Source organism: Megalobrama amblycephala, linkage group LG5, assembly GCF_018812025.1.
Source record: "Megalobrama amblycephala isolate DHTTF-2021 linkage group LG5, ASM1881202v1, whole genome shotgun sequence".
Taxonomy (NCBI): domain Eukaryota; kingdom Metazoa; phylum Chordata; class Actinopteri; order Cypriniformes; family Xenocyprididae; genus Megalobrama; species Megalobrama amblycephala.
Window position 1 is genome coordinate 3308 of NC_063048.1, and position 24983 is coordinate 28290.

Consider the following 24983-nt stretch of genomic DNA (forward strand, 5'->3'; position numbering starts at 1 on the left):
TCCACGCTACCTGAAAGAAGACAGCTTTCTGAATCCAACGATACCAGTTATGTGCACGTCCGGACCTCCGCTTCAAAAGATACGGCCAGGTAAGCTTTGGCCAATCAGATCGCATATGCTAATGAAGGTGGAACCAATGAGGGTGAAACTCGCTTTTATCTATATACCTGTCTTCCAGACATCCACGCTACCTGAAAGAAGACAGATTTCTGAATCCAACGATACCACTTATGTGCACGTCGGACCTCCGCTTCAAAAGATACGGCCAGGTAAGCTTCGGCCAATCAGATCGCATATGCTAATGAGGGTCGAATTAATGAGGGTGAAACTCGCTTTTACCTATATACCTACTCGCAGTTAACCCCAGACTAGCCCCTAACCCAAACCTCAGAGCTGCTAACCCTAGCCTCACTAACCCTTAACCTACTCGCAGTTAACCCCCAGACTAGCCCCTAACCCAAACCTCAGAGCTGCTAGCCCTAGCCTCACTAACCCTTAACCCAATTAACTCCTCACCCCACCAACTTTAAACATGCTAGTCCCTATGCTCCATAAACCTTCATTAACACAAAACTTCATCAAACTCTGCACAGAAATATCGTAAAACTAATCTCTATCCATCCATCCATCCATCCATCCATCCATACCAGCACCCAACACTTTACACAACCTTTGAGAGGAACAATATGTTCTTCCTTTACATGTTCAATAGTCTAAATTGCTCAAGCCTATCTGCTGTTTTATCTTAAATTGTTCAATTCTGAATTGTAATGATACACTCTCTCTCTCTTTCACAAACACACTCACACACACAAACTGGCTGGAAAACTGTTTTTATAAAGACTTGCATTTCCTTTTTGCTAAAAAGACAATTGATTTCACAGGTTATTTCATTTGGATGTATTTTTTCTATCTATTTTCTATCTATTTTTTTTTCTTTATTCTCTAACTAACTATCTATCATCTATCTATCTATCTATTCCAGGATATTACCCTTGGCTTCTCGTCGCCCTCTCCTGGATAAAACTGTGAATAGCCATGTGTAAGAAACTGCTAAGAATTCCAATATTTTAGCAGAAAATAACACACACACTCTCTCTCTCTCTCTCTCTCTCTTTCACACACACACACACACACACACACACACACACACACACACACACACACACACACACACACACTCTCTCTATCTCTCTCTCTCTCTTTCACAAACACACACACACAAACTGGCTGGAAAACTGTTTTTATAAAGACTTGTATTACCTTTTTGCTACCTTTTATTCTTTGCATCCGCCAGTCACGACCTTCGACCTTTTGGGAACGTCTTAGGCCTATCTTTCGATTTTTAGACTTCATTTGATTTACAGTAGTTATTACGTACGTTTTATTATTGCAAGATGCCAACCAGGCCATATCCGCCAGTCTTGACCTTTGACCTTTTGGCCACTTAGAGTGGAATTTTCAAGATGGATTCGATTTATAGTACTTTATTAGCATCCAATTTAATACAATATTTAACTACTCAACAGAACAAAGCCAATCTGGGCAGTGACTAAGAACAGAACGTTTTAAGCTCAACAACCAAACAAACAAACAGATTGCGGCGGTCAATCAAACAACCCGTCTCACAGGCCTACTCAGGATAACCCGACCTAAAACTGACCCTAAACCTAACCGTCTCACAGGCCTACTCAGGATAACCCGACCTAAAACTGACCCTAAACCTAACCGTCTCACAGACCTACTCAGGATAACCCGACCTAAAACTGACCCTAAACCTAACCGTCTCACAGACCTACTCAGGATAACCCGACCTAAAACTGACCCTAAACCTAACCGTCTCACAGGCCTACTCAGGATAACCCGACCTAAAACTGACCCTAAACCTAACCGTCTCACAGGCCTACTCAGGATAACCCGACCTAAAACTGACCCTAAACCTAACCGTCTCACAGACCTACTCAGGATAACCCGACCTAAAACTAAACCTAACCGTCTCACAGGCCTACTAGGATAACCCGACCTAAAACTGACCCTAAACCTAACCGTCTCACAGACCTACTCAGGATAACCCGACCTAAAATTTACCCTAGCAACATCCTGTCTTCCAGACATCCACGCTACCTGAAAGAAGACAGCTTTCTGAATCCAACGATACCAGTTATGTGCACGTCGGACCTCCGCTTCAAAAGATACGGCCAGGTAAGCTTTGGCCAATCAGATCGCATATGCTAATGAAGGTGGAACCAATGAGGGTGAAACTCGCTTTTATCTATATACCTGTCTTCCAGACATCCACGCTACCTGAAAGAAGACAGATTTCTGAATCCAACGATACCACTTATGTGCACGTCGGACCTCCGCTTCAAAAGATACGGCCAGGTAAGCTTCGGCCAATCAGATCGCATATGCTAATGAGGGTCGAATTAATGAGGGTGAAACTCGCTTTTACCTATATACCTAACCCTAACCCTAACCCTAAGATGCTGGAATACCGGCGACATACCTAAACCTAACCGTCACTGGGGATAATTTGGCTATCCCTGTACCTGCACATTGCCTAAACCTAACCCTCACAGGAGTAGCCCGGATTCTAGATGATGGAGCACCGGCGACATACCTAATCCTAACCCTAACCTTAATCCTAACCCTCACAGGAGTAGCCCTCTTATTCAAGATTATACCTTGAATGGGAGAGTTGGGATGGTGTAGTGGTTAAAGTAATGACTTGGGAAGCAGAGGGACCCGAGTTCGAGACCAGCGTGGAGCAAGGAATATTTTCTTGTAGAAATGTCGGTCTATAACAATACAGTTGGGTGGAGGAGGTTCATAGGTCTAGGAGTAGGGGGTGGAGGGAACTAGATGGTTGGAGTGGTGGTCGGTGGGGCGGCTCGGGAGCAAGGAGTCCCGAGTTCGAGCCCGGCACCAGGACCAGTTTTGGTCTGGAGGACGATCAGCATTAGGTTGATGTTGGGAGGGAGGTTAGGTTAAGGTGCTGGTGAACGGTAAGATGGTGAGGGAAAATTGAGATTGTGATTGGTCAGGGCAACAAGCGAATGGGTGACTGAGGAGAATTCGACGATTGTCAGATACTTGTGGAAAGTGGAAATAAATCGAAGAAAGGTTGCAAAGGATTGTGGGTAAAGAGTTAATTCAGTTCACCATGGGTGTAAGAAGTGGTGCAGATAGATAGGAGGCTTGAGAATATGGGAGGTGGTTAGGAATCATTCGCCTTTACGGTTGCACGGTAAGTGTGTGATGTCTGGATAAGGTTGGGTGGTTCCTAGGGGGGATTATTGGTAGAAGCTTGGTGCTTAGGTACCCGCCAGTATGAACCTCGAGCAGTGCCCCGGAGACCTTGCGGTGTTAACGAAGGGGCACTGTAGAAGGTAAGTGTACCGCCTGCTCTGGGTCCACTTGGACAGCACGCAGAGTTGGTGGCCTGGGTGGAAAGGCCTCAAATGGATCCCAATCTTCTATCGGTGACTAGCATCAGAGGGTTATTCTAGGTTGGTTGAGGTGTTGGGGTTGGATTTGGTTAAATGGTTGTAATTTTGGACTTCTGGTATCAGTTCTGGGTCGGGTTGTACTGGGATGGAGGGAGGACACACGCCGGGATTGATCACCTTGGCGGGCCGCCTCAGAGGAGGGTGTCTGGTGTTTAAAGAGCCGAAACACCCAATGATCCTGAGGTACACCACTGATGATGTGTCTTTTGGGTAGCAGAGTTAGTTCTTGGACTTGGCATAGATCTACACATACCTAAACCTACCCGTCGCTGACAACAGGCCTAAATCTACCCCTTACAGGAGTAGCCCGGATTTTGGGATGATTTGGATTTTATGGTTGCTGGTGACATACCTACTCCTTATTGAAGGAAGAATTAGTTTGGGACCAATTGGGACATCTCTGGGGGGGACAATCTTGGGAAGCTCATTGATATCCGTATGGGAAGGGGGATGGGAAGAGCCTTGGGAAGGGGTTGCGATTTCAAATCTGAATAATAAAACAACTAGGGGAATGGAGTATTGGAGAGAAAAGGTAAAACAAGCGTTTATGGGTGGATCAGCCTCATCAAAAACATGCGCCGGCCAGTGCACTCCTGCGTCCTCCCTATCCCAAACTGGATAGCTGTGAGACGGTTATCTGGGGGGAGGCGTTGCTTTTCTTCACCTAACCTCTAGACCTACAGCAAAGGAAAACCCCTTTTACGGCTAACCCGCTACTTTCTAAACCCCACTCCAATTCTAAAACCTAAACCTAACCGTCACTGTCCTTTCAATTATTTTACCCCTCAGTTTTTTATGTTCAAAATCTACCCACCTTCTAAACCTAACCCTGAGTCCGCTAGCCCGCTAGTTCGCTAGCCCGCTAGTTCGCTAGCCCGCTAGTCCGCTAGTCCGCTAGCCCGCTGGCCGCGAACCCTGATGACGGTTACCCGCATGAAAAAAGCCCTGATTATTTTTAATTCCTCTCTTTTGGATTCCCTTTTTATTTTAACACCAAAATTTTTAAATGACCTTTTGACCTTTCGGATACACAGGGCTTATACATGGCCACTATCACTCACAAATAAAATTAAAAATATATTAATAAGGCTAAAAAATAGCTATTTAAATAAAATCTTTTTACAAAAAATTCATGAGGGGTTAAAAAAGTTCATATAGAGAAATTACAATTCAGTGAGTACTAAAGTTTATAAAAATGGAGTGAAGTACAGGTAACTCGACACAGAGTTCCTGTAAAATATCTATCCCTTTCTATCACCTTTTCTAGTTTTTTAGCATACATTGGGGAATTTTTCTGTGATGGTTTTGGTTTATACAATCTTATTTTCCTTCTTTCTATCATCATGGTGCGTGTATATTTTCATTTTTTGCAATGGACGGGGAAGCGTTCTTGGGCTGTCGATGCGACATCTTCCGATTCTCGTTCTTTTATGCGTGTGGAGCGGCCTCTGAGAGAATGGACAGTGCACAACCATATTCGGACTCCTTTGGGGTCCGTTTATTGGACTCACATAAGCCTAACCCTAACCCTAACCCTAACCCCCCCTTTTTTTTAAGTTCAATATTTACTCCACACACCCCTAGAACCCAGAACCCACACATTTTTATCCAAATATGATTTTGAACCCCTCTTCAGGTTTACCCGATTCTTAAATAACCCCATTAAAAAAAAAGCCTGATAGACACCAACCCTGGTGCAGATTACCCCAACATATATTTAAATACATACATTTATCTATTACATTCATTTATAATTATCCATACAAAATAATCTTTTTTTCGGTACTCATAAGGACACATACAGGCTTGGAGTAAAATACGTACACAGATTCTGGAGTGAAGTACAAGTATTCCTTCTTGGAATACCTGTAATACATCTATCTTCTATCTTCTAATACTCATAAAGACGCATACAGACTTGGAGTAAAATACGCATACGGATTCTGGAGTGAAGTACAAGTATTCCTTCTTGGAATACTTGTAATACATCTATCTTCTATCTTATAATCACATATGCTTTGGGTGTTTCTTGGTCTTTTGGGTCTTTGCTTTGTTTTATTTCTTTTGGGATGGAAGGAGAGAATCGGTGACAGCATCTTTGAATTTACAGCCACATGGATGTGGAACGGCCAGCTGAAGGATGGACTGTGCATAACCATCTCTGGTTTCTTCGGAAACCAGTGATTGGATCTTCATTCCCCTAACCCTAACCCTAAAACAAAACTTAATTTTTCAGCAAGAATTGATTTGATTAAATTGTGATTAATTGCCACATCATGTAATTAGTTTAAAACTGTAAATCTGTATATATATACTGTATATATGTGTGTGTGTGTGTGTGTGTGTGTGTGAATATAAACTGTTTCATATCTCAGCTAGCACAGGTCCATGATAAATGTGACCTTGGGTGTTTTGAAAGGCGGCCGTTAAATAAAATGCATTATTATTATTATTATTATTATTATTATTATTACTATAAGCAGCACAGCTCCATGATAAATGTGGGTAGAGATGAGGCGAGGACACTCATGTGCACTTGAGCTTTATTGAACAATGACAAAACCTCCCCAGTGAGGGAAAACAGTCCTCTCAAACACTTCAGCCGCAAAAATAACATGGGTCAGGACTCCTGCAGGAGAACCACAAAGACACAACACACTGAGGACAGAGAAACTGGGGAAAAGAGCTGAGGAGGGTAATGAAGAACAGCAGCTGGGACAAATGAACTTCTAAAACAAGAGGGAGTGGTCAGGAGAAACATGAGACACGGACAAATCAATACAGTTCAATGATATCTTCAAGTGTCTCTATAGTAAAACGATTCAAAATCATCTTTAATGGTTTAGTGCATTAAGCTTTTGAGAAAAACAAACAAACAAAAAACACTTTTAAAAACGCATCCTTCCGCTTTACTCCACTGGAGAACACAATACATTAAGTCCATTATTTTCATACATTAAAAACAAAAAAACAAGATGCAAGTAAAACTGCATTTCAGTAGCATAATATAAGATAAAGAAAATAAAGTTCACGCAAACGAAAAACGGTTTTATTTACAGCTTTAACTAAACTTTACATGCAAAGCTTTATTCAATATAAATCAATATAAAAAGTCCATACCAGCCAGAGCACAGATGCCAGCGCACCTTTGTCTCTTTTTCCCCTGAAATTAAACAAATGACTTTATTTTTTTCTCCGAAAGTTAAAAGATTCATTTTTTAAATCCCGAAGCTGTCTCACAGAAATCCACATTCAAGCTGAATAAAATAAATTCAATGTTACTTCCATTTTTTGATATTCTTGTTCCCATGGTTTTTACAAATTGAAAGTCTTCTTTGTTTCAGTGCACTGGGCAGTCTATTAGGAAGAGAGCAAAAACAGAATTATATTTATATTTGAAAAGGACTGAGGCTTCAAACATACACAATGCTGGATGGATGGATGGCTGGATGGCTGGATGGATGGATGGATGGATGGATGGAGAGAAAATTAAAGGCATATAGATGTAGAATGATGGAAATAAATCTGACATTCACATGTATTACATATCATATATAAAGACTCTTTTTGTATCTCCACCTGTCTTCATGTGCTATAAATGTTGTTGGAAAATATCCCAGAAAAGTTAATAAAACACTTTTATACACAACTCAACACACATGATCAATCCACTGAGCCGGACGCAGCAGCTCTGTGTGTGAAGAACCAGAGGAAGACGGAGATTTCTTTCTGAAAACACATTTCAGCTTCACATGAACTATCCCTTTAATAGAGTTCATCACGCTTCAACTTGAATGAGTTTAATATAGTGGCTTACCAGAACATTTGCAGAAATTTATGTTTGTGACCCATTTGTCATTGATTTTCTGCCTTTTTCTTGTCTTGTTTTTGCCCGCAGTGTTTTTCAAGCCACTGAAATGTGGACATTGCATGATCTGCTCATTTTTAGTGTGGACCCAGGCATCCTGTGATGAACAGAAAGCACACATTTTCACATGATGATCATACATGTAGCAAGTTGTGTTTTTATGCTTGTAAAAAGTCCCATGCTGGCTAACGCTGCTGCTGGGGTGCTGTGTTCTGGAACATGTCATAAAGTGGTTATAAACAGGTCGAAGTTGGTCCAAGCTCTTTTAAGATGGTCATGAGCAGATCAAAGCTGGTCCAACAAGGAAATGAGTTGATCTGAGCTAATCCAAACCTGGACCAGCTGGTCAATAGAAGATCAACTCAGACTGCCTTCAAAAATCTGATACTTGAGGTAACCAAAATACAGCTGTGTTTTTAAAGTTATGATTGGTCAATCTCACCAATTATTACAGTAACTCTGACGTAATCTGAGCTCATAAAACATCATCTTAATTATTAAAGAAGAAAAAAGACTGTGTTAGATACTCTTTAGCAATGCATCATCATGCTAACATCCAAACTGTCACAGACACGCCAGGCTCCACCACTGTATCACTGCAACACTTCCATCACTGCAATAACATAATTATATTGTAACTTACATAATATAATAACATAATAATTATATCCGTTTTCTCACAGAGGGTTTCTTTCTCTCTCATCTGCTCATGCTTAGAGCAGCAGCAGCGCCGGCGCAGCCTGGGTTACATGATTACAATTATTATTATTACTTATTCATTTATTTATTTTTAATTGACTCGTGGGCCGGATCAAACTGTCTCGCGGGCCGTATAAGGCCCGGAGGCCGGATGTTCCCCACCCCTGCGTTAAGGGAACGTGAAGGATCTGGACGCCAATGAATGTAGAATTATATATGAAAATTATTATTATTTAAAAAGCACGTTACAAGGCACAATACCTGATCGAATAAGCTGCAGTTATGAGAATCATCCATGGAATTTGGTAGAAAACACACATTATCCGGCCACCTATAGGCTACACTTTAAAGTATAGGCGATAGGTAAGCATTTATGCGTTATTTATGTGAAATATGTATAAACCTTTACGTTTTTTTATAAGCCCAAATACGTGTATATCGTACGTATACTGTATGTGTCCATTTATACGTCACATGCATACGTTTGCAATGGACAAATTTTACGTACAAATAGACACGTATGTTCAGCTGGATGTGCCTTACCATCATTTTGAGTTATTAATAAACCTTTTGTGTTATTTGGAAACCTGCTTTCTTCTTGCCTGTGGTGACACACCGTTACATTATATTAGTGCAAGTGCATTTAAAACATCAATACTGTAATTTGTAGCATTTGAACTTTTAATTTAGTGCAGTATTTACTGGATTTTAATTTAGTGCAGTATTTACAGTATTTACTTCCCTAACAACTGAAACTGGAAATCCTGTATTATCCCATACCTGTCACTACCATTTCCATCACCATGATTACTCATTCTATGACCACACTCGACAAAACTGAATAACTGTTAATTCATATATTAATATAGACACATTAAAGATCATGTGTACCAGAAATCTTTGTCATATCTTTTTTTTGGAACTTTTTATTTATATTTTTTTCACAGAACAAAACAAAAAGAACATTTTCTGAGACAAGTGGTACAATAACAAACTTATTTTAATTTATAAATTTAAATATTCTTTAACCATGTGCCGTCTCTGATTAAAAAGGTCAGTTTTCAACTGTAATGATGCAGTCATTTTTTCCATCATGTAAATCTGTTTTAGTCTCTGTTTCCATTCAGTTATAGTTGGTGATTTCACAGACTTCCAGTTAGCAGTAATTTTTTTTTTTTTTTTTTTTTTGGCAATTAGTAGTAATACACGTAAAATATATCTTTGGTCAGCATTGAAAACATCAACTGATATAACACCCAGTAAGAAAAATCGTACATTTGAGGGAACTTCTCTTTTTACAATTTTCTCCATCTCTTCTTTAATATTTTTCCAATACGCAAGGATTACTGGACAGTCCCAAAATATATGTGTATGGTCGCCTGTTTTACCACATTGTCTCCAGCATAAAGCTGCAGAGGGGTCTTTTACAAAATTTGAAATAACCAGAGGAAAATAACGTATTTTAATTTTCCAGTTGAATTCCTTCCACTGTTGACTGTTCATTCCCTTATGGCACCTATAACAGAGTTTATCCCATAACTCGTCCTCTATTACTGTATTAGCTTCTATTTCCCACTTTTCCTAAATATTGTAAGTGTTTCCAGCCATGTTTGTTAACAATCTTTTATAAAGAAGAGAAACATGTTCACCGACAGGGAGACGTTTTTCTGTAATTGTAATAAAATATTGTTCTATTCCATTTGGGATTTTGCCAAGTCTTTCTTTTTCCTTATGGTTTGTAATGTAGTGCTTAATTTGCAAATATCTATAAAAATCGCTTGTGGGAAGATCGAATTGTTCCTGAAGTTGTGTGAAAGACTTTAAGTGTGTTTCTTCAAAGAGCTGACTAAAAATAAAGAGGCCTTTAACTGCCCATCTCCTAAAACCATGATCACTCACTGAAGGTGGAAAATCTACATTACCCACTATGGCCATAGCTCGAACATCCTTAAGTGTTTTCTTCACTTCTGCCCATACCTTTATTGTATGATTTATCCATTCATTTTCAATCTTCATTTTACTGACATGTTTTAGATCCATAAAGGGTAGGGCAGACAGTTGTGCGCCCTTAACTTCCCCTTGCTCCATTTGAGTCCACTTTGCTTCCTCATCTCCACTGATCCAAGTCACAATTGCTGCTAGCTGAGCTGCCCAATAATAAAATTTTATATTTGGCAAAGCCAAACCTGCTTTATTTTTAGCCAGATAAAGTGTTTTAAGTTTAATTCTAGGTCTTTTGTGTTGCCATATAAATTGAGAAATTAATTTGTTCAACATATTAAAAGTGGAAATTGGAAATCTTATGGGTAACGACTGGAATAAAAATAGGAAACGTGGGAGCAGGTTCATCCTTATGGTCTCAACTCTTCCAAACAGAGATAAAGGAAGAACTTCCCAACGAACTAGATCATTCCTTATTTGATTAAATAGCTTATTATAGTTCGCCTCAAAAAGTCTTGTAGTTTCAGGTGTGATAATAATCCCCAAGTACCTAAATCCTTGTTTAGACCAGTGAAATGACACCATCTCGTTTAGTTGTTTAGGCCATGTTCCTGATATGGTAACGTCAGTACTTTAACGCAACCATGTCCCCATGTTCACTCCTCTCTGGTATTTGAAATAATCGAAGGTTGTTTCTCCTCAGCCTGTTTTGTAAATCATCACAAACAGCTGTGAGTTGTTTTTCATGTTGAAACAGGTGCCGTATCACACGGTGCTGCTCTGCCCCCACATCTTCCACATCGCTCACTCCAGCTCACCGATCCTCTGCTGGTGGTCACTGAGCTGCTCCTTAATATCTCTCACAGTCTTTTCCAAGCGTTCAAGGGTCTTTGTTATTCGTTTATGTCCCTAACTGTTTTCTTCACAAAGTTTTCTCATTTCTTGTATCAAAGACATTTCACCCTCACGTGCTACCTGCTCCTCGCGACTAGTAGCATCTAAGCTAGCGCTGTTCGTGCTCTGTGTTTTATTGTCAGTTTCTTTCAAATGTCCTGGTTTTCCTTGTCTTCTCATTTTCGATGTGGTAGTCATCTTGTTCACTGGCTATTTTTTATCCTGAAAGCTTTATGTATCTACAGTTGTCACTGTTTTCTACCTTTTTTCTGACGGAGCCTCATCTCTAACCTGTTGTTCTGACCATGATGTCACCGCATCTTTGTCATATCTTTATGTTAAATATGGAGCCCCTTATATCACATGCAGGAAAAAAATAGTAGGCTAAATAATTCGCAAGACAAAATAGTTAATCATGCACACAATTTAGAAATTGATTGAAAGAAATAGTTACAGTCCCTGTGAACCGGAGGTTTTCTCCAGTGTTGTGACGTATTTCCAAGTGAAACGGAACATTGAATAGAGGGCAGGGTTTTCCTTTAGGCTCCTCCTCTCCATCGCTCACTCATAGAGACAGAGCGCATTTAGGCCACGCCCACCGGGGGGGGGGGGGGCAATCCAACAGTCTCCATTGACTTTGTATTGTGTGAGGCTGCTTCCTTGTCATTTCTGACATATAACAAAAACAGAACAATGCCTAAAAGCTGCTATGTGACATGGTGTACAGCTAACAAGCTAAAAAACCCATAACTAAGTTTTTATAAGCTACCGAACCATAAAAGCCAGCCTTTAAGGAGACAAAAGTTGGTACAACCAATAAAACGTGAAGCATCAGCAGGAAGAATGGGTAAATCATAGTTATGATTTTGCAAATAGCGGGAACAAATGAGTAAATAATGCCCACGATTCATCAAAAAATGGGGAACAAACCAGTAAATTGTGCTCACAATTCAGCAAATCGGGGGAATTAATTAGTTAATTGTCTGCACGATTGACTTTATTTCCTTGCATATCATGTGCAGGGCTCTGTAGTTACCAGACTTTATTAACCTTTTGTTTTGAAGCTTTGATGCAGCCATCATCTACTGATGGTGCAAACACGAATTAAACTGCTCTGGTCATGTGATCATTTGCACTAACCATGAGAAACTGCACATATGTCATTGAGACCCTTAACTTTTTCCATATTTGCAGTAAATGCACAAAAACACCAGTTTTAGCTTCATAAATGAAATCTTTCTTTGCAGTCACTGTTGTGATCGGTGGGATTAAATGGGTTACCCATGCGTCACTGACACTGTGCGTAACACCGTCATCACTGCACTTACTCTGGTCTTCTCTTTCTTAGGAACACTGAAGAGAAGAAAAGTCAAGAATTCCACCTGGATGATTTACTCATTTAAGTGAATAATAACAGGATAAATCTCAGAATGTGGAAGAGAGAGGCTGGTTTGTGCTTCATTCGCTTGACTTCATGGCTGCTTCACTGCTGTGTTTTCATGAATCTGGTCAATGGATACTCAGTAAAGAACTGTACCATCAGAGGGTCTTTGAAATATGCACAAAACATAAATGTGTTCTGTAATAAGAGGAACCTGCATTTTATACCAAGGAATATACCGGACAAAGTCACATATCTGGACGTTTCTGACAATGTCATACAGAAGATACACCAGGAGTATTTCTCTCATCTGTCTAATCTTAAAAGTTTTATTGCACTACACAACAGGATCCGGGAGGTGGAGGACGGAGCGTTCAGCAGTTTGGTGGCTTTGCAGGAGTTGAATCTGGCCTTCAACAAACTGACAGACATCTCTGGAGGAATGTTTCAGGATCTGAGAAATCTCACTGTGTTGCATCTAAATGACAACTTGATCGCAAATATCAACATCTCTGCATTTTCACCCCTGATCAGTTTAAGAAAAGTAAATCTATCCAGAAATCATCTGAAGCAAATAAGCAAAGTTCAGCTGCTCTTTTCATGACCTCAATTACAGGAAGTGCACATTGGAAGCAATAACTTCAGCTCTTTTCAGACCTCGGAGGTGTCCAACATATCTTTGAGACTGAAAGTCCTGGATTTATTTCAGAATCCTTTGGAAGTGTTCAGTGTCACTGCAGATATTTTCCCTCACCTGGATAATTTGGTCTTGGCTTTTATTGCTGAGAACATGACATGGGATGTGCAGGACAGAAGCTATCTTCAAAGCGTGGACATCTGAATCTAAGTGGAATACAGCTGCCCGTGGAGAAGATCACAGATCTCCTGCAGACCTTCAGCTCTTCTCTGGCCAGCCTGAGGCTTCACTCTCTGGGGGATGTAAAGGTGAAAGCTTTGATGAGGAACGTCTGTCTGATTTCTTCTCTGAGATTTCTGGGCTTGCAGGGGAACAACATTACATCCATATCCAAAGACGAGATGCAGTTCTGCACACAGTTAACCGAGCTGGACCTGTCCAACAACAGACTGAACAGCGTTCCTGCTGTCATCAGCAGCCTGCCGGGTCTTCAGTTTTTGGACCTCACCTTCAACCATATAAAGAGCATAAGTCGTGTTGATTTTGCCAACTTAACCCAATTACAGACCCTTCAGATGTACAGTAATTATAATAATAATAATAATAAACTTTATTTTATATAGCGCCTTTAAAAGGGTATTCTCAAAGTCAAGTCAAATTTATTTATATAGCGCTTTTTACAATTTGTAATTGTTTCAAAGCAGCTTTACATATTAGGAGCACAGAAAAAAGAGAAATGGTTAAAAATAAGCTGTACAAGCAAGCGTGGTAATATGTAACATATACAAGATGGTGCTACATTAAGCCAATGTCGGCTGACTCCCAGGGGTGGAAAAAAACCCCTAGGAGAAAAACCCAGCGTGCTAGCACTGGGAAAAAAGTCCTAGGAGGGAAAAAACCCCTTGGAAGATATATATAATATATGTAAATGGATATGGAGATCAAATCAAAATCTGAATTATACATTTTTATTATAGAGATTAAAAATAGATTATATATAAATATATGTAAGCGGATACGGAGATTTAAAAATCTGAATTATAGATGCAGCCAGAACTGGATCTGTAGGCCCATTGTCTCCTGGGCTACGTTGTAGTCAGGTCCAGACACAGGTTCTCCATCTGATCTGGATACGGCCTGGATCCAGCACCCGGAAAACCTCAGGATAAGCAGAGAGACAGATATTAGCGTAGATGCCATTCTTATTCTGATGTACAGGTATATCTAGTGTTATAGGAAATGTTCTCGGTTCCAGGCTGACCTAATTATTGCAGCGTAACAATCCTTTAATGGATTTGAAAAATGTTAATGTATTGATAATGTGTTATGTGTATGCAAGAGCAAAGAGATGTGTTTTTAGTCTAGATTTAAACTGACAGAGTGTGTCTGCTTCCCGAACAATGCTAGGAAGATTGTTCCAGAGTTTAGGTGCTAAATAGGAAAAGGATCTGCCGCCTTCAGTTGATTTTGATATTCTGGGTATTATCAACTGGCCTGAATTCTGAGATCGCAATAGACGTGAAGGACTATAATGCACCAAGAGCTCGCTTAGATATTGGGGAGCTAAACCATTTAGAGCTTTATAAGTAAGTAGCAAGATTTTAAAGTCTATACGATGTTTAATAGGGAGCCAATGTAATGTTGACAGAACTGGGCTAATATGGTCATACTTTCTGGTTCTAGTAAGAACTCTAGCTGCCGCATTTTGGACCAACTGTAGTCTGTTTAAAAGCCGAGCAGAACAACCACCCAGTAGAGCGTTACAGTAATCTAGTCTTGAGGTCATGAATGCATGAACCAACTGTTCCGCATTTGTCATTGAGAGCATATGTCGTAATTTAGATATATTTTTTAGATGGAAGAAGGCGGTTTTACAGATACTAGAAACATGACTTTCAAATGAAAGATTGGTATCAAAGAGCACACCCAGGTTCCTAACTGAGGACGAAGATTTAATGGAGCACCCGTCAAGTGTTAGAGAGTATTCAAGGTTTTTTCGTGAGGAAGTTTTTGGTCCAAAGATTAGGATATCAGTTTTTTCTGAATTTAATAATAAGAAATTTCTTGTCATCCAGTTTTTAATGTCAGCTATGCATTCTGTTAGTTTTGTGAATTTGTAGGTTTCGCCAGGGCGCGAGGAAATATAGAGCTGAGTATCGTCAGCGTAGCAGTGAAAACTAACACCATGCTTCCTAATTATCTCTCCTAAGGGCAGCATGTACAGAGTGAAAAGCAACGGTCCTAGTACTGAGCCTTGTGGTACTTCATATTGAACTTGTGATCGATACGACATCTCTTCATTAACTACTACAGACTGATAACGGTCAGATAAGTAAGATTTGAACCATGCCAAAGCAATTCCACTAATGCCAATATAGTTTTCAAGTCTTTTTAAAAGAATGTTGTGATCGATAGTGTCAAAAGCAGCACTGAGATCTAATAACACTAATAGAGAAATACAGCCACGATCGGATGATAAGAGTAGATCGTTTGTAACTCTAACGAGAGCAGTCTCAGTACTATGGTATGGTCTAAATCCTGACTGGAAATCCTCACAGATTCCATTTCTTTCTAAAAAGGAGCACAGTTGTGTTGAAACTGCCTTTTCTAGTATCTTTGACAGAAAAGGTAGATTCGAGATTGGCCTGTAATTTACTAAATCTCTCGGATCTAGTTGAGGTTTTTTAATAAGAGGTTTAATAATAGCCTGCTTAAAAGTTTTTGGCACGTATCCTAGTGTTAACGATGAATTAATTATATCAAGAAGTGGACCTACGACCTCTGGAAGCATTTCTTTCAGTAGTTTAGTCGGCATTGGGTCTAACATACATGTTGTTGATTTTGATGATTTGATAAGTTTAGATAATTCTTCCTCTCCTATAGCGGCGAATGATTCTAGTTTTACCTCAGGGACACTACAGTGCACTGTCTGAAGCGAAACTGTAGACAAAAAGCGCTTTACACATAGTACAAAGAAATAACCAGTCAATACACAATAAAGAAGATAGATAAATAGTAAAAATAATAAATAGAAAGATAAATAGATACGAAATAGTAAAAAAAAAAAAATAAATACAAATTACATATAAGCAAGTCTAAAAAAATAAGTTTTAAGAGAAACTTTAAAAACACTAAGAGAGTTTGCATGTCTAATATCACAGGGGAGAGAGTTCCAAAGTTTTGGAGCATAGGAAGAGAAAGCCCTGTCACCCATCGTGCGCATGCGAGTCGTGGGAACGGTCAGGAGGCCTAACTCCGAAGAACGGAGCTCACGCCTGGGAGTATAAACTGTTAAAAGCTCAGATAGATAGGGTGGGGCTAAGTCGTGTAATGAGAATTTTAAAATCTACACGAAACCTGACGGGAAGCCAATGTAGGGACTCCAAGATAGGGGTGATATGCTCTCGGGTTCTTGTCCTTGTTAGGATTCTGGCAGCTGAGTTTTGAACATATTGGAGTTTGTTGAGGGTATTTTTCGATACTCCCGCGAGCAGGGCGTTGCAATAATCAATGCGCAAAAAAACAAAGGTATTGATCAGTTTTTCTGCAACATTAAAAGAAAGCATAGGACGAAGCCTTGCGATGTTTCGGAGGTGAAAAAATGATGTTTTAACGGTATTCTGTACATGTGGATCAAATGTGAGATGAGAATCAAATATCACCCCCAGGTTTTTTATTTTTGTTTGAAACTCGAGAACAGTGCCATCAAGTGAAGGAGAACCAGCTTTGCGTATTTGGTGAATAGAGCCAAGCAGCATGACCTCTGTCTTATCACTGTTAAGGCAGAGAAAATTCTTTGACATCCAAATTTTAATCTCCGATATGCAATGTTCGAGAAACGCCACTGCAGTGTGATCTTCAGGTTTTGAGTGAATGTAAATTTGAGTGTCATCTGCGTAAAAATGATACTTAAGACCCAGAGATTGCAAAAGATGACCAAGGGGAAAAATATACATACTAAAGAGTATAGGACTCAAAATAGATCCCTGTGGCACCCCAAATTTGATTGAGCCAATGTTAGACTTGTGCCCACCCATGGAGACAAATTGCCTACGGTCGGTGAGATAGGACTTAAACCAATCAAGAGCAGTATCAGTGATGCCAAACACAGATTCCATACGAGAGAGTAAAACAGAATGATCAACAGTGTCAAAGGCAGCACTGAGATCGAGAAGGATTAAAATTGACAGGCAGCCAGAATCCGCAGCAAGTAACAAGTCATTAGTAACCTTCACTAAGGCTGTTTCTGTGCTATGAAATTTACGAAAACCAGACTGAAGGGGCTCAAATAAATTATTCGTTGTTAGATGAGCATACAACTGAGATGCAACTGTTCGTTCCAAAATTTTTGCTAAAAAAGGGAGATTAGAAATCGGACGATAATTGTGTAAGTTGTCAAGATCAACGTTCGGCTTTTTAGGTACCGGAGTAACAGCAGCTATTTTAAAAGCTGCTGGTACAACCGCTGAGGAAAGAGAGTCATTAACAATGCTCAGCACCACATCGCTTAAACAAGGAAAGCATGCTTTGAACAAGCAGGTAGGAAGTGGGTCAGTTATGGAGGTGGTAACCTTCATTTGTGACACTACCTTGCCCAGAGAGGTTAAATCAAGTATAGAGAAGTTTGAGAGAGGAGAACCAGAAAAGTGAAGGGTACAGAAAGCAGAGTCATCGATCACAGCAGTGCGGCTCAAACTACTACGAGCCTTCTCAATCCTAGAACTGAAAAAATCAAGAAACCTATCACAAAGGTCAGCTGCAATGGGTGTATGGGAGGAATTATCACCTTTTAAAAGTTTGTTAATAACATGAAACAATTGTCTGGGTTTGCTCTGGTTATTAATAATAATCTGAGAAAAGTACTGGGACCTAGCAGAAGCAATCTCAGACTTATATTCATTTAAGTTGTCCTTCCAAGCATGAAGATGAACATTCATACCAGAGACGCCACCTTCGCTCCATCTTACGACACATTGCCTTCTTGGTACGCAGCTCATTATTATACCAAGGGGCAGAGCGAACATATGAAACAGAGCGAGATTTCATAGGTGCAAATGAATCTAAACCAGACAAAAGAACTGAGTTTAACAGCGAGACTTTGTCCTCCAAAGGGTCAGTAAAAGAGAAACACATTAAAGAGGACTCAATAAAAGCAGAAAAATCCTGGAGATCAATTGATTTCCAATTCCGATACATTATAGTACGGGATGTAGAGATATTGGGATTTTCCAATTCCATATTAAAAAGGACAGCAAAATGGTCAGACAGACCTAGGTCTACGGTGTAAGGCTGGGACAAAAATGATCCACTAGAAATAACTAGATCTAGGGTGTGGCCCTTGTTGTGAGTAGAGAAGTCCACCAGCTGTTTAAGGTCAAAACACTCCAGTAAAGACAGGAAGTCCTTTGTCATCGCAGAGTCTTTTTTGTCCACATGAATATTGAAATCCCCTAGGATAAGAGTTTTCTCAAACTTAAGGCACAACATTGACAACAAGTCAGCAAATTCCGATAAGAAGGCAGCATTAGGCTTAGGTGGTCTATAAACAGTAGCAATTACAATCGAACTGGGTGCAGAGATACTCAAAGCCAGACACTCAAAAGATTTAAACTGGGGGATAACATATGAAATGCTACTGGCCTAAATGTTATATCTTGTTTAAATAAAACAATAATACCCCCTCCCCTACCAGACGAGCGAGGGGAATCAAATAACCCATAGCCAGTAGGTGTAAGTTCATTAAACAGAAGACCATCTGACTGGTTGTGCCAAGTTTCTGTAAGGCACACCAAGTCAAGTCCTTTTTCAATGATAATGTCAGATAAGATGAGGGATTTATTGTTCACAGAACGTGTGTTAAAAAGCGCAGATTTCACCACGCGCGGGATCGCAGAACATTGCGACGACTTCTCAGTACTTTGAGGTCGCGGCAATTTGTCAGCACACAGTGCTCGTTGAACATTGCGCTGAGATGACGACACACCGCTGTTATCCGATGAAAAATCTGTTAGTGTAGAGGCTAGTGAAGACAGCTCTATGCGAGGCAGCGCTGACAAGTTATTTAAGTCTGCGCCCGCACTCACCATTCGAAATACAGAACGCTGGTATGCCGGCACACATATGTTATCCACTGAAGAAGGAGAAAATCTGCGCTTTGACGCACGATGAATATAGCGCGGGGGTCGCAAAACACCGACATTACGGCACAGTTTGTATATGTCGTTAGGCAGATAATAGTTTCTCTTTAAGTTCAGCAGATTACAAGCAGTGTACCTTACAGCCATGGAAACCAGAGAGTTGTTGCCCAGAGCGTCTTGAACCCAGCCGTAGGATGCACAATCTGTAAACAATCCAATGATCCGGTGGTTATAGCTCTGTGATAAAACCAATAATCCAAGGGTTAAAACGCCGTACAGCATCGCGTAGGTGCGGGGGAAACCCAGGCACTTTCCAAAGTTCCAAAAAGCCACGACTGTGATTTAGAGATAAAACAACGATAAAACAAGTGTAGGTTGAGAGGAGCGGCAGCCAAGACGCGCCAGTGTTCCCGTCTCACCGGAAGCGACCAATTATATATCTTTTATTGAGGACTTTTCTTTTAAAGATCTGAAAAGCTTAAAAACTCTACTGATTGGATCTAACAGACTCGTTCTCAATGGATATTTTAAAAAAGATCTTCAAAAACTTACGATTTTGGATCTAGCGAATAACAAGCTGGACTCGGTCCGTAGGGGAGATTTTGAGTCCTTAAAATCCCTGAAGAATTTGTCTCATCCAGACAATCAAATCTCATTTATTGAAGCGGGGTCCTTCGATGGATTGACAAATTTAATTTTCCTGAATTTGCAATCAAACAAGCTCTCTCAGGGTTCAATAAAAGACTCCTAAACCTGAAAACCCTTCTGTTGAACAATAACTATATCTCATATGACAACCAGAAGCCTCTTGATCATCCACCCTTTCAAAATCTGAGAAAGCTAAAGACTCTGAACATTTTTAGCCAAGGTCATAAAGGAATGTGTTATCTGCCCTCAAACCTTTTCAAGGGACTGAGGTCTTTGGAAGAACTTCAAGCAGAGAATCTCAATATAAACTCTTTAGATCCAGACACATTCACTTACACTCCTTATCTGTGGGAGCTGGATCTCAGCAGGAATGAACTTCCTTTCACTCACTACGAGAATATTTCTGCCCCTCCGGGTCCTCAAGACACTCCACCTGTCCAAAGTTGGCTTGCAATCTTTGGACTTTCTCATTAACGCAAATCTCAGTAAACTGCATCTGTTGCATGTAAGCACGAACGCCTTATCCGTCATTAACAAGACCTTGATCCGGTCTCTGCCAACTCTGATTTACCTTGATCTGCGAGGAAATTATCTTTCGTGTGACTGTACCAACGCCTGGTTCGTCAACTGGACCGTCAGCAGCAATGACACCGAAGTCGAGAGTGCTTATGAACTCACGTGCAATTACCCAGACAAAGTCAAAGGACACAAACTCCTGGATCTGGATGTGGATTCATGTAACGTAGATGTGGGGCTCTTCTGCTTCATTTCCACAGCCACACTAGTGTCAATGACCCTTCTTGGCTCTTTTCTCTTTCACTTCCTCAGATGGCAGGTTGTTTATGCCTACTACCTTCTCCTTGCTTTTCTCCACGATAACAAACAGCAGAGAAAGCCCAATGGTCTGCAGTATGATGCTTTTATTTCCTATAATGTTCATGATGAATTGTGGGTAATGAGGAAACTGTTGCCTCAGCTGGAAGGCGAGCAGGGCTGGAAGTTGTGTCTGCACCACAGGGACTTTGAACCAGGCAAACCTATCATGGATAATATTGTTAACAGCATTTATAGTAGTTGCAAAACCATCTGTGTGATTAGTCGGTGTTCCCGAGAGATCCGAGTTGCTAGTTTCTGTCTCTTTAATGAGAAAAAAGACGTTCTCATCCTGGTGTTCCTGGAGCATATTCCGAGTCATCAGCTGTCTCCGTACTACAGGATGAAGAGACTAATCCAGAAGAAGAGCTATCTCAGCTGGCCTGAACCTGGAGAGGACACCAGGGTCTTCTGGCAGAAGCTCAGTCGCTCTGGAAAACAAAGACTCCTCAGAAATGGAGCATCCATTGGCTGGGATTTAGGGATCATCTAACTGAACCTAAACTGAAGAAAATATTCTGCGACTTTATTTTTATGTATAGGCTTTTCCCACCTTCCTAGACTACGATTGATTATAATGATTTCCTCTTTTACACATTTATTTCTCTTTAAATCAGGGATAACTGAGTTTATATCATTTTTCATTAACACACAGAGATGTTAATGAATCACTCAGAGATGCATATATAAACTAAACACAGATTTAGCCTTTCTTATTACCATTTCTAAGACAAGACACTCCATGAAACTATGACATACACTGATGTTATGAGATACATGTGATTAATGTTTTATATTTCACATATTATAGTGAAAGTGACATAAAGGGATGGTAACCCATACAAGTTAGTGCACACACATTAGGATCAGAGAGTAGTGAACACACACACACACACACACACACACACACACACACACACGCGCACACTTGAGTTCTGTGTCTTGCTCGAGCACCTCAGTCATTTCCTGCTGGTATTGAGAATCAAACCCACAACCTTCAGGTTACCATTCTAACCTCACCAACCATTAGGCCACAACTGCCCGAAGGATCCATTACACTAATTAATCACATAAAGTGAGTCTGAATTAAGTTAATAACATGATACTGTCCTGGCCCATAGCCTCCACTGTACCCGTGATGTATTGATCTCTTTTTTTTAAATGTTTGATTTTAAAACTCTAAAACCATATTTTTATGTGTAAACATAATGTGCGAATATTCCCAAACTCTCTGACAGTGTGATCTCTCTGTGGGTTATGTGATTGTTGTCATTTATAAAAAATATATATAAAAAACATGTCTGTAATTAAAGTTGAAATGAGTGATACACACATCTTTTGAATGGAAATAAATGACAAGTACTTTGGGTGTCTTGTTCATTATGTTTATTTTCATATAGCAACATAGGAGCATCTCAAACAAGCCTATTGAAACAGAATATGAAGCAGGTACGTGGTTGTGTGCAAAAACGAAACTTCGGACTAGGGTTGCCAGGTTTTCACAACAAAACCAGCCCAATGGCGTTTTAGGGAGGTCTCCCGGTAAATCGCACTCAGGAGTTAAAATCCCGTTTATAGCGGGGTTCCCCTGGTAAAATTCCAGGGGCTAAATATCATGTTTTTTGGGTTCGTTTCAACCCGCGGCAACAGTGATAAGCAGCCCAATTCCGCGGGAAAACCGGGGACTTGGCAACACTGCTTCTGACATCACAGATCACGTGGTCATGTCTAAACGAATCAAGCTCCGGTTCAGGGGGGTATTGCACAAAAGCAAGATAAGGGATTAAGCTGGGATTTTCCAGTTATCCTGGCTGAATTTAGCCCTGACTCGGTTGCATGAAGGGAGGCTAAATTAATCTACATTAAGTTACTATGGAGATTTACACTTTGCAGCTAGCCTGCTCCGGAGCAGGCTAACAACCAGGCTAAGCTGAGCTCCTCTAACACTGACCAATAGGAACGCAATGATATTACAACTGACTCTCTCACATACAATTATTTGACTTTATTAACATATATATATATATATATATATATATATATATATAGTGTGTGTGTGTGTGTGTGTATTATGTGTATATTATTATGCGTGTATATATATATATATATATATATATATATATATATATATATATATATATATAATACACACATTTACTAAATTGTGCTAAATAAAAACATATATTGGTGTTAAGTTTTTACATTAAGACATTTTTATTATTTTAATATTTTATTAAAAGGTAAGTATGATGAGAAACAAAACATTTAAAGAGAAGTAATTTCTTAAAAATTAAGTGTTATATAGCCCACTGAATCATTCTCAGACTTAATGCTGACAACAATGGAAGCACTTGGGAGAGAACTGTCAGGAGACTTATTTCTTAGCACAGAAGAATACAAGAGGATTACCAAATCATTGTTTTAAGTGTGAAAATATAGCAAAAGTAACACAGAAATTCAAAATCAATAAACCTTTGACAAGGCCCCTGAAACAATCAGGCCTTCATTTGTAAGCTTTCATTAAGTGATGAGTGATTTTTTTGCTAGACAAAGAGCAGGAGAAATACCAAGTGAGTGTTTCAGAGCCAGCAAAAGCTATGAGAAGAGTGACAGAGTAAGATGCAGCCTGCTGAAGTGGCATGCATGGTTGTTGTCCACACTGAAACTACCCACTGTAGTCAAAGCACAATAAAGTCAGCTAGCCTTTTCCAAGGCCCATATTTAATCTATACTCTGGTCTCATATATATATATGGAATTCAGGTTGATTAGGACACTTTTTGCTATTGAAAAGACTGGGAAAAAGTGTCCTAATCAACCTGAATTTTATATATATATATATATATATATATATATATATATATATATATATATATATATATATATATATAGGTTTTCCTTTCTTACTGGCTAAATGTTTTGTGCCCAATATTTAATTAGATTGTTATAAAATATATGAATACATTTCTCTCTGGTTTTGTTTGACAGTAGTACTCTTTATGGTTAAAAATTAAAATTAATATGCACAGACTAAATTTTAATTGGTAAGATGAATCTAAACTCAGTAATTGTCCCAAAGTATATTGATTTACCCCATTACAATAGTCCATTTACAGTTACTATCATAAAAATACATTTACTTGTAGGTTTGAAAGTGTACATAAGGCACATTTAATGTCCAACATCAAATATTTTAGCGAAATGTATATTTTAGAATTACTGCGCTTCTATTGCGTCCCGTCTGTTTAGCGCGCATGCGCGCAACAGCGCTCGTTCAATGTGAAGTTTAGCCTCAAAATGGAAATATTTGCATTACTTTCTAACATTTACAGATGGAGAATAAACTTGTGAAAAGTAAGTTATGCACTAAGGAAAACATCATGTCTCAAATGCATAAAATAGCACAAAATGTATGCCGTTTCCTATGGTGGATCGATTTGATCCATGATCGACCTCTAGGGCTGCTTAAGAAAAGCGTGCACGCGACATTATCTTGACTAGGTGAACCTGGATCGAATTAGCGGGACTGCGTGAACTTCAATTACCTTTTATGAAACCGTTTTAGCCCAAACTCATTTGTTAGGTTAATTCAAGTCAGGTTTTGGAGTTTAATCCTCGCTTTTCTTAGCATCTTTTATGAAACAGCCCTCAGGTCTTCACTGAGAGATGTTTGTTTCTGTTTCGTTTTGATTGGAGCTTGAATTAGTGTCGGTGCTGAACGAACATCAGTGAGTTTGACGGTAAGTTCAGTTATCAGCTTAATTTAATATCGTGTCATGTTGTTATATGATGCTGTTCTGTGTGTTTATATGATCGTGACACACTCTTGTTCACTGACAACAACACTGACGCTCGTGAATGGATGACGCCGGAAATGAAGGAACATAATACGGGATCTGCTTCTTCACTTTTCTAATCTTTATCCAGATTATATCAAAACCGTAAAGATATTTTCTGAAGCTATATTTAGGTGATGTAACTTGACCTCTGAAGAGACGATAAATAATGTTGTGTGGGCGATAAAAAGATAACGATAATCCTAAAAATACTGATTACTGTAAATGTGAGTCCTTCAGCAATAACAGCACTGATCCTATGAACTGTTATTAGTAGCAGCAATAGTGTTTTTCTTTAGCTGTTGAAGTTATAAAACTGTGTAAAAACTGGAGAAGATGTTTAGAAATGTGAGAGATGATCCATGCAGGATCCACACACATAAAGAACATGGATTTTCTATCTGATGCAAGAGGTTCAATTTCATTCATGTATGTAGGATTAAACCAGCATTGAACATTGCAAACAAAGCTATTACAAAACATTCAGAAACATCGTGCCAAAAAACCTCCTTGAAATCATCACAAAACATTGATATCTTTCTCAAAGTAACATCACGACAG

At 39.5% G+C, this 24983-nt stretch overlaps 1 protein-coding gene and 1 pseudogene across 2 annotated transcripts in view; both read left to right on the plus strand.

Annotated features, from left to right (window-relative positions):
• Positions 1 to 11884: 11884 nt before the first annotated feature.
• On the plus strand, positions 11885 to 21080 carry LOC125268251 (annotated as a pseudogene).
• A 2751-nt stretch (positions 21081 to 23831) lies between these two features.
• The window catches only part of LOC125268252 (NACHT, LRR and PYD domains-containing protein 12-like), a 66990-nt gene continuing 65838 nt past the window's right edge, over positions 23832 to 24983 (plus strand). The window contains exon 1 of one of the 2 annotated variants that reach the window (XM_048190308.1): positions 23832 to 23940. The gene's annotated coding sequence lies outside the window, so the exon portion shown is untranslated. The other variant, XM_048190307.1, reaches the window with a different exon arrangement.